An 11,031-nucleotide genomic window follows, 5' to 3' on the forward strand; every position below is an offset into this window, starting at 1 on the left:
GACAGAGTGTAGCTTGTGGTTCTTTTAAACATCTTAAGTTGACCGAGTACTGTGGTAAAGGCCTTTAATCCCAGCACTTGGGAGGCAGAGGCAAGTGGATGTCTGTGAATTCCAGGCCAGTGAGTTTCAGGACAGCCAGAGCTATATAGTGGGACCCTGTCTTGAACAAAAACAAAACAAAACAACAAAAAAACTTCAAAAAACATCTTGGGCATTATTTTGTGTCCTCTTACTCCTAAACACACACACACACACACACACATACACACACACACACACACACACACACTTCTGCCATCCTTACCAGGTTGAACAGTGTCTTAGTCAGTGTTCTATTGCTCTGAAGAGACACTGTCAACTCATAAAAGAAAGCATGTCACTGGGGCTGGCTTACAGTTTCAGAGGTTTAGCCCATTACTATGAGGGCAGGAAGTATGGCGGCAGGAAGGCAGACATGATGCTGGAGAAGTAGCTGAGAGTTCTGCACACGGATTCATAGGCAGCAGGTAGAGGAAGACACTAGAACTGGCTTGGACTTTTAAAACCCCACAGCCTATCCCCAGTGACACACTTTGTCCAACAAGGCCACACCTACTCCAACAAGGCCACACCTACTCCAACAAGGCCACACCTACTCCAACAAGGCTAGACTCCTAATTCCTCTCAAGCAGCACTACTCCCTAATGACCAGACACTGCAACCTCTGAGCCTATGGGGGCCATTCTTATTCAAATCACCATCTTTCTGGGCAGTTTCATTTGTGTTTACTGATAGCCTTTCAGATCTCTCCTGTGAAAGTGTAGCAAGCACTCTCTTTGGTTCCTGGGGTCTCCAGGGTATGGACTGAAGCTAAACACTCTCTTCTTCCATTTATAGGAACACACACACATACACACACACACACACACACACACACACACACACACACACACACACACACACACTTCATCATTTTCCAGATTTATTAGTTATCATGAAGCTGTTGCCAACACTTACACATGGCTTTAAATGAAGAGACAGGCAGGTGAAAATAATTGTAATCTGTGAAGACCTTGAAATGCTCTGGACTATTCAGGAACAAAATTTACAGTATCAATAAGACTTCTGAATTCAATTATGTAGAAAAACTGTCAAAGAATTCTGAAGCTGAGAAGCAGTCTGTAGAAGCAACCAACGACTTTCAAGGAGGAAATGGAATATTCGATGTAGAAGCTACTGCCAACTTGATTCTTCCTCTACCTGGATAATAAAAATCCATTTTTATTGCATACTGAAGACAAGCAAAACACTGTGACCTCTTCCAGACCTTTTTCCTAACAATTTTCATCTTTCCCAATTTGTTGTGTGGAAGCTGAGAACATGCCTGCTAGCTACATACTTCAGGAACAGAGCTGGTGAAGAGCATGGCCAGGGGCTGGAGAGGCTGCAGAGGTTAAGACCGCTGGCAGTTCAAGCAGAGGACTCAGGTTTGGTTCCCTGCACCCATGTGGTGGTTCACAGCCACTTCTAACTCTAGATCCAGGGGATCCAACTCCCTCTTCTGGCTTCTACAGGCTGCTGCACACACGTGGTGCACATGAACTTATGCAAGCACAAACACACAATAAATAATTTTAAAAATAGAACATGGCAAGGGATAATTCAGAAACTCAGATTAAGTAAAAGTAATAGACTAACCATGACATCTCGGATATAGTTCTAAAGCTCAGAGTAGGAAGGGGGTCTGACAGGTGCGTCTGAGAGAACAGAGAGACTATACATGTAGTAGAAACTGTTGGACCAGGAGGCTGAGAGCATTTTCTTGATAAAAAAGTGGCTTGAGGATGTAGCTCAGTGACTTGTCTAGCATACATAAGGCTCTGGGTTTGATCTCCAGCATATAGAGGGGGTGGAGGGAGCAGGGCACATTATGGAATGAGCTTCTTGGTGGATGTGGAGTTGTCTTTAACTTATGCACTATGATTCTATGGTTATTTTCTCTCTCTCTCTCACCTTTTCTTCCTTCCTTCCTTCCTTCCTTCCTCCCTCCCTCCCTCCCTCCCTCCCTCCCTCCCTCCCTCCCTCCCTCCCTCCCTCCCTCCCTCTCTCTCTCTCTCTCTCTCTCTCTTTCTTTCTTTCTTTCTTTCTTTCTTTCTTTCTTTCTTTCTTTCTTTCTTTCTTTTTGAGACAGGGTTTCTCTGTGTAGGCCTGGCTGTCTTGGAACTCACTCTGTAGACCAGGTTGGTCTTAAACTCAGAGATCCCCCTGCCTCTGCCTCCCCCAGTGCTGGGACTAAAGGTATGTGCCACCACCACCTGGCCTGTGCTCATTTTCAGGTGATGTGGTTTTGTCAATGTTGAAAAACTAGACTATGATTCTGTTTTGTTAGCTTATCTTTTTAAAACTATTTTTCTTTTAAGCTTTATTATTTTAAAAATTGTGTGTATGTGTGTATCTGTGTGTGAGTATGTGTCTGTGTGTGCAGGTGCCCACAGGGGCCAGAAGTGTTGATCTCCCTGGAGTTGGAGTTACAGGAAGTTGTAAGCTGACCAGTGTGTTGGGAAGCTAGCTTAGATCCTCTGAAAGCAGCTAGTGCTCTTCCTTGCTGAGCTACCTCTGCAGACCCTGGAGTCACTTATCATAACACTTGAGTTTAAGTACCTGTGCTTCTGTACTTGTGATTTGGGAAAGTTAGCCACTGCAGTTGATGTAGAGAAGAAAAGACATCTCCTACCCTTCAGCTAGGAACTAACTTTACCTGTTCTGTTATGTGAGATGTACCCAAGTCCCAAACATCCTAGCAGGAGCAATGCCAGGGTTTTCAGTGTTAGTTCTAAGGCTGGACACTGACCCTCATAACATAGGTCCATTTTGTCCCTTCTGTCTCCTTTGTATCTCCCGGATACTCCAGCATCAGGGGCGTTGCAATTGGTGTTCTTTACACATCCCAAGAGCATTCTCAGAATATCTGATTGTATGAGATTTTGCAAATACTTTAATAAATTCTTCTCTTTTTCATTCTTCAAGGTCTAGATTTAAGAGCACACTATCTGATCCCTGTATTCTGTGCAACACTTCAGCCTCCTGACAGGAGAGTTGCATCTTCAACTTCTTTACCAAAACCAGTATATTTTCATTATGCTTAATGGGTTTCATTGTGACTTTTTTTTATTACATTTTATTTATTTGTGTGTTGGTGTCTGTGCACATGCATGAGTGTCATGATGTCCACAGAGGTCAGAGGTCAGAGAACGGATTTCAGAAGCCAGGCTTCTCCTTCCATTTTGTGCATCCAGGGGCTTGAACTTATAGAATCAGGCTTGGTGGCAAGTGCCTTTACCTGCTGAGTCATCTCATGAACCCTCATTTTGACATTTTCATACACAAATATAATTAGTGTATTTTGATTAAACACATCCCCATCATTACTCTGGTGGTTCTCTTTCTCTTCCCAAATAATCCCCATTGATTGAGATATGTGTCTTTAAAAAAAATCTAGATTTTTCTCACAAGAGAAAATGTAATGGTATTTATCTTTCTGACTCAAGCTTGTTTTACTTAACATGATTTCCAGTTATTCCCAGTTTCCTAAAAATGGCATTATTTCTTTTTTTTTTTTTTTTTTTTTTTGGTTTTTCGAGACAGGGTTTCTCTGTGTAGCTTTGTGCCTTTCCTGGGACTCCCTTGGTAGTCCAGGCTGGCCTCGAACTCACAGAGATCCACCTGGCTCTGCCTCCCGAGTGCTGGGATTAAAGGCGTGCGCCACCACCGCCCGGCAATTTCATTTTTTTATGGCTGGATGACAACATTCCATTATATATGTATACTACACTGTCTTTATCCATTGATTCTTTGATGGACATCTAAGAATGATACATGAGTGTTCAGGTGTTATTATTGTATCCTGACTTTGGTTCCTGGGGTGTGTATACCTATGAAACTTACAGATGGATCCTACAATAATCTATTTTTAGTTTTTAAAAATATATTTTATTTTATGTGTAAGAGTGTTTTGCCTACATGTGTGTCTGTTTACCATGTGTGCACGTGGTGCCTGCAGAGGCCAGATGAGGGTATTCGATCCTATGAAATGGAGTTACACATGGTTGTCAGTGCCGAGTGGGTGCTGTACATTGAATCCAGGTCCTCTGGAAGAGTAGCCCATGCTCTTAACTGCCGAGTCATCTCTCTAGCTCTTGCTTCTTAGTGTTTTTAAAAGACAGAATTTATTTATTTTTATTTTATGTGTATTGCTTGGATCTATATCTATGTGCCATGCAAATGCAGTACTCATGGTAGCCAGAAGAGGGCATTGGAACTGGAGCTACAGGAGGTTGTTAGCTGCCATATGGGTGCTAGGAACCAAACTGGAATCCTCTTCATGATTAACAAGTGTTCTTAAGCACTGAGCCATCTCTTTAGACCTTATTTTTAGGTAAGTTTTTTGTTTTTGCTTTTTTTTGAGGAAGTTCCATTTTGATTCCATACTTGCTGGACCAATTTATAATTCATCAATGGTATATGAAAGTTGCATCCTCTAGCATTTATTTTTCCCCTTCTTCAAGACAAAAAAAATGTTATTGAATAATCTTGATTATTTATTTTGTTTCAGGACTTGATGACTGGTTATTTGAAAGAAAATGGCCACCAAAGGGAGTGGCATTATTAGGAACTGTAGCCTTGTTGGAGGAAGTATATCACCGTGGGGGCAGGCTTTGAGGTCTCTTTTGCTCAAGCTTCCCTTAGTGTGACTTTCAGTCAATTTCCAGTTGCCTGCATAATGTAGGACTCTCAGCTACCAGCACTGCATCTGCTTGTACACGGTCATGCTCCTGGTTCTAATGATAATGGCCTGAACCTCTGAAACTGTAATCAATCCACCTCAATTAAATGTTTTCTTTATGAGAGTTGCCATGGTCATGGTGTCTCTTCATAGCAATAAGAATCCTAACTAAGACAGAAGATGGTACCAGGAGTGGGGTATTGCTGTGATAGGCTGGGCCATGTGTTAGCTTGGGGAAATTTGGACTTTGGTACTTTAGGTTATGAAAGCAGTGTAACACTTCAAGCTCTGCTTAATGTACCATACTAGTATGAGCATGGAGAACAGTGGTGCTGAATGTGATTTAATGAGTTGTAGGGGGCTTGCTCAAGAGGTTACACAGGAGAAGAATGTTAGGATGTGGCCTAGAGACTGGTCTTGTGATATTTTGGTGAAGAAAGTAGCTACTTTTTGTCCTTGTCCTGAAGAGTCTGCCTGAGGCTAAAGCGAAGAGTGTTGGATTAATTCTGTAGCAGAAGAAATCTTGAAACAGCCTAGTATAGACTCTGTCGTGTGGATATTAATGGTAACTCTAATGAAGATTTATAATGAAAAGGAGCAAAAATGTAAATCTTGAGGAGAAAAAGAGCACCAGGAACTAGAATGCAGCAAATTCTGTGTTCAAGGAGATAAACTGAGTAAGAATGGAATAAAGGAAGTGGTGACCTTAGGACAAGATCTTACCCAGCTAAGATTCCAACTTGTGGAAAGAAACTAAAGAAAAACTTAGAGTGGGATGTGGCGGGGCACACCTTTAATCCCAGCACTCTGGAGGCAGAGGCTGTCAGATCTCTTAAGTTTGAGGACAGCCTGGTCTACAGAGCAAGTTCCAGGACAACTAAGCTTAGGCAACGAAAGACAGAAAGCTGGTAAAGATGTAATTGAACAAGAGGACCATGTTCCAGCCCCATCAAGAAGCAGAACTTGGCAGTGTCGGCCACATGGTTTTGGCTTTAGAGTTAAAGATAGAACAAAGGAGTTATGGAATAAAGCTGATGAGGCCAGGCATGTGTCAAGGACGTCCCTAAGGGCAGGCCTAGTAGACAGGCCATTGAATGAAACTGTGAAGTTGAAGCCTGGATTGCCTTGAAGAACCCAAGGTGTTAGAGATGCCAGATACCTGCTGAGGAGAGCTGCTAACAGGGAGTGGAACCAGCCCAAGAAAAAGAAGTATGTTGTAGTCAAACCTGAACAGAGTTGGAGATCTGAAGAGTGTTTTGACATCAGACCAGCTGGTTTTTGGTCTTGCTTTGGTCCACTATTTCCTCACTATACTCCCCATCCTATGTTTTGGAATGGTAATGTATATCCTGTGTCATCATATGTTAGAAGTGTGTGATCTGCTTTTTGCTTTTTATTTTTATAGGGGAATTACAGTTAAGAGATAGATAGACATGTGTCTTAGAAGAGACTTTTGGCTTTGGAACAAGTTTGGGACTGTTATAGGCTATGGGTATTTTTGGAGTTGGACTAAATGCATTTTTTTTGCATTATGATATAGTTATAAGCTTTGGGAACCAGAGTGAATTTGGGGAGTGAAATGTGGTGGTTTGAAAGAAAATGGCCCCCAAAGAGAGTGGCACTATTAGGAGGTGTGGCCTTGTTGGAGGAAGTGTGTCACTGTAGGGGCAGGCTTTGAGGTCTTTTTGCTCAAGCTTCCCTCAGCGTGACTTTCAGTTAACTTCCAGTTGCCTGCAAGATGTAAGACTCTCAGCTACCAGCACTATATCAGTCTTCACACTGCCAAGCTCCCGGTCCTGATTATAATGAACTGAAACTGAAAGTGAGACACTCCAATCAAATGCTTTCTTTATGAGAGTTGCTGTGGTCATGGTGTCTCTTTACAGCAATAAGAACCCTAACTAAGACAATGGCCATTAGTTCTCCATGCTCTCCTGGCATTGAGGATTTCTTTTGAGAAACGTTATTCTAATACCTTTGCCTTTGTTAAGTAACTTGGTACATAATATGGAGAGGTTCTTTTCTCATTGGTTCTATGTGGGATTGTGTGCTTGTTTACTTTCTATGGCTATAATAAACCACAACCAAAAACAACTTGGGGAGGGAAGGGTTTATTTGGATTACATTTCCCAGTCACAGTCCATCATTGAGGGAACCCAAAAAGGGTAGGGACTTTAAGGAAGGAACTGATACAGAGACCATAGAGAAGTGCTGCTTTCTGGTTTTCTCTCCATGGCTTGTTCATCAGGCTTTTTTATACAAGCTAGGACCACGGGCTCAGAAGTGGCCTGCCCCCAGCAGGTTGGGCCCTCTCACCTCAATCATTAATCAAGAAAATGACCTACAGACTTGTTTACAGGCCTATCTGAAGGAGGCATTTTGTCAACTGAGGGTCTCTCTACCCAGACAACTCTAGCCAGTATCATGATCACAAAGAACTAACTAGCAATGATCCTGTACTGGGATGCTGGTTGTTTTTTTCTCTATATTTTTTTCTGATATATTTTCTATATTTTTCTGATATAGTTTCATTGAATATGGTTTATATGCTTTTAGATCATTTGTTTCTTCCTTCTACATCAAAAGAATCACATTTGAGCTCTTAATCATATGCAAATAGACTTGAATAATTTTGCTGCTTAAAAACTCTATACATGTGTACCCCACATGTACTCGGATGGTGGGAACTGAACTCTGGGCCTTAGTGAGAGCAGCACACACTCATAGCCACCAAGCCCTGTCTCCAGTCTTTTTTTCATTTTTTTTCTTTTTAGGGGTAAGCTGGCAAGGTTTTTCCTGAGTTAGGAGTAGCAAGGAGGGGCTCTGAAAATGAATAGCCAACATTTCTATGTCCTGGAATATCTTTTGTGTATATGTGCATGCACATGTGTATGCACGTGCGTTTGTAGCTGTGTGTGTGCATGTGTGTATGGAGGCTAGAGGTAACTGTCCAGTGTCTTCCTCAATTGCTCTCCATCTAATCTTTTGAGACTGTGTCTTTTGCTGACTCTAGTGATGACAGATTGGTTAGAATGGCCATTTTCAGAGATCCACCACAATCCCCCCCCCCTTTTTTTTTTTTTTTTTGGTTTTTCGAGACAGGGTTTCTCTGTGTAGCTTTGCGCCTTTCCTGGCTCTCGCTCTGTAGACCAGGCAGGCCTCGAACTCACAAAGATCTGCCTGCCTCTGCCTCCTGAGTGCTGGGATTAAAGGCGTACACCACCACCACCACCACCACCACCACCACCACCACCACCACCACCACCCCCACCCCCCACCCCCCGGCCGACACTCCCTTTTTAAATGTGAGTTCTGGGTATCTGAACTCTGGCACTTAGGTTTTCGCAACAGGCATTTTAACTGAGCCATTGCCCCAGGTTTCAGAGTATGATATCTATTCATCATCCATGCATCTGAATTTCTCATCAAAGTCTTGAATTAACTTGCTTACTTCATTCTTCTGCTTAATTCTTTCTAGGGTAACTGGTCACTTAAAACAACAGCACTGTCATTTTTTAACAGTCTTATTTAGTTTTTACTCATGATCATAAACTTAACTCTGCAATCCAGCTAGACTTGGAGGGGAAAATATGGAACCCAACGAACTTCAGTGAGAGCAGAGATTACAGGGTACTGTGAGCAGATGGGGGGTGGGGTGGCACTCTCCTGAGCTACAGAAGGAATGGGATGCTGGGTAAGATGCCCCAAAGTCAGAGAATTAGAGTTGTCTACAGTCAGAATGGTGATCTTCTTGCTGGTATTGCCTTTCCTGGAACCAAAACACTCCATGTCTTCCACAATGTTCATGCTGTATTTCACCTTCCCAAAGATGACATGTTTGCCATCCAGCCACTCTGTCTTGGCAGTACAGATAAAAACTGGAAAGCATTTGTGTTTAGTCCAGCATTTGCCATGGACGAGATGCCAGGACCTGTGTGCTTCAGGATCAAGTTCTCACTCTCAAATTTCTCCCTGTAGGTGGACCTGCCACCAGCGCCATTATGGTATGTGATGTCACCACCCTGGCACATGAATCCTGGAATAATTCTGTGAAAGGAGGAGCCCTTATTATCCAAATCTTCTCTCTCTGGTGCTCAGAGCACAACCATTTTCTGCTGTCTTTGGAACTTTGTCTGCAAACAGCTCAAAAGAGATGCAGTCCCTTGGGGCTCACGATGGGGGTTGACCATGGCTGCAGCAAGCAGTGACAGGGGACAGTGGCATCTTCAAAACCCAGCACTGTCATTGTTAACTTGACACACCTGGGAAGAGGCAACCTCAGTGGAAGAACTGCTGCCATCAGATTGGCCTGCTGGCATGTCTGTGAGACATTTTCTTTTCTTTTGTTTAAATTATTGTTTATTTTTATTTTATGTGCATTGGTGTTTTGCCTGAATGTATGTCTGTGAGAGGGTGTCAGGTGCTCTGAAACTGGTGTTACAGACAGTTGTGAGCTGTCATGTGGGTGCTGGGAATCGAACCTAGTTCCTCTAAAAGAGAAGCCAGTGCTCTTAACTGCTGAGCCATTTCTCCAGCCCCAAGGCATTTTCTTAATTGCTAAGATGTTGGGCCTGGGTTGTATAAAAAGGTAGTTAAGGGGGCTGGAGAGATGCTCAGTGGTTAACCTGTTCTAGAGGATGTGGGTTTGATTCCCAGCCCTCACATGGTAGTTAACAATCATTCATAACTCCAGTTCCAGGGGGTCCAAAGGCCTCTGTAGGCATAGGCATGTAGGTAAAGTACTCGTACACATCATTTTAAAAAATATCAATCTTAGAAGAAAAGTAGCTTAGCAAGCGAGAAGAAGAAAGCCAGTAAGCAGTGTTCCCTCATAATTTTTTTTGCTTCAGTTCCTGCCTCCAGGTTCCTGCCTTGAACTCATGCCCTGGTTTCTTAGTCAGGATTTCTTTCTTTCTTTTTCTTTTTTCTTTTTTTTTTAGACAGGGTTTCTCTGTGTAGCTTTTCCTGGAACTCACTCTGTAGGCCAGGCTGGCCTGGAACTCACAGAGATCCATCTGCCTCTGCCTCCAAAGTGCTGGGATTAAAGGTGTTTGCCACCACTGCCCGGCTTAGTTAGGGTTTCTATTGCGGTGAGGACACACCATAATTATTGCAACTCTTACAAGGAAAGTATTTAATTGGGGCTGGCTTACAGTTTCAGAGGTCTGGTCCATATCATCATGGTGGGAAGAACGATTGCATGCAGGCAGGCCTGGTGCTGGAGAAGTAGCTTGGAGTCCTACAACTGGATCTGCAGGCAGCAGGAAAAGATTGGCATACTGGGTGTAGCTTGGGCATCTGAGACCTCAAAGCCTACCTCCAATGACCACTTCCTCCAACAAGGCTACACATTCTCCAACAAGACCACACCTCCTAACAGTGCCATTCCCTATGGGCCTTTGGGGGCCATTTTCTTTCAAACCATCACACCTGGTTTCTCTTGATGCAGAACTGTAACCTTGTATGAGTCAGGGTTCACTAAAGGATCAGAGCTAACCAAACTGAACTGATTGGCTTACAAGATAGGGTCTGGGTTGTCCAACAATGGCTATTTCACACTGAAAATCCAGTAGTTGCTCAGTCCATGAGGCTGGGTGTCTCCGTAATCCCAATTTGGTGCTGAAGGCCTAGTGGATTCCCGGAAAGCTGCTAGTCTTCTGTCCACACTGGAGGCTGGGAGAACTTGATTATAACATCAGTAAGGGAATGCTTCAGCAACAGGCTAGATCAAGAGTGAGGGCGAGCGAGGAGCAAAAAGCTTCCCTCTTCCATTTCCTTTAAGCTGTGCTGCCACCAGAAGGTGCCACCTACATCCGAGTGGGTCTTCTTGATTCAGGTAATCTGACCAAGAAAACCCCTCCCAGGAGTGCTCAGTGGCTTATGTTAAAGTTGATTTGGTTAACAACCAAGATCAGCTGCCACAAACCTAAACCAAAATAAACCACTTCCTCTAAGAGTGGGTCTTGATCAGTTTTATCATAGAAACAAAAAGCAAACCAGGACAGGGATCTTTCAATTAGTTGGCATTTCAACCATTTCAATTGCCCTGATTCAGTGATTCAAGAGCAGCTTTTGGAGGCTTGCTTGGCTTTTTCATTGTTTTTGTTTGCTGGTTTCTATGAGAAGATTTGTGCATCTGTGGGGATGGATATCTCTTCTAGTTTTTTTCTGGATGAGCAGTCATTCTTGGAGAGCTCAATTCTCAGCACCACTCAAGAGAAAGCACACCTCTGCTGATAGTAAGGAAACGTAGTAAGTACCAATTAATC

The 11,031-nt window shown here is 43.1% G+C and overlaps 1 pseudogene; it reads right to left on the reverse strand.

Moving 5' to 3' along the window:
• Window positions 1–8,793, reverse strand: part of LOC143273536 (peptidyl-prolyl cis-trans isomerase A pseudogene) — a 51,587-nt pseudogene extending 42,794 nt beyond the window's left edge.
• Window positions 8,794–11,031: the final 2,238 nt, after the last annotated feature.

The sequence above is a fragment of the Peromyscus maniculatus genome, chromosome 5 (genome assembly GCF_049852395.1).
Source record: "Peromyscus maniculatus bairdii isolate BWxNUB_F1_BW_parent chromosome 5, HU_Pman_BW_mat_3.1, whole genome shotgun sequence".
Taxonomy (NCBI): Eukaryota; Metazoa; Chordata; class Mammalia; order Rodentia; family Cricetidae; genus Peromyscus; species Peromyscus maniculatus.